Genomic DNA, 288 nt, shown 5'->3' with positions numbered 1-288 from the left:
ACAAAGGTGATCTTATATTAGTATTATAGATTTTTGAGTGGCATACAAGAATTATTTTGTGATTATGTTGACACTACAAGAAAGGAAAAAATATTTGCTTGTCTATATATTGTAAAAGTGATATTATAAGCACAGATGAGCTTTTTTTTTTGTGAACTAGTATGATGTAAGACTTTTAGATCTGGCTTGAAAGTTTCAATAATATCATTTACAGGGTTACTATTTGTTTCCTATTAAGGAGAATTTGTTTGTATTCCCATATTACCTGAAGCTTTGATAGCATAGCCA

Source organism: Penaeus monodon, chromosome 27, assembly GCF_015228065.2.
Source record: "Penaeus monodon isolate SGIC_2016 chromosome 27, NSTDA_Pmon_1, whole genome shotgun sequence".
Taxonomy (NCBI): domain Eukaryota; kingdom Metazoa; phylum Arthropoda; class Malacostraca; order Decapoda; family Penaeidae; genus Penaeus; species Penaeus monodon.
The sequence above is the reverse complement of the archived record's forward strand: the minus strand, read 5'-3'. Positions refer to the sequence as shown.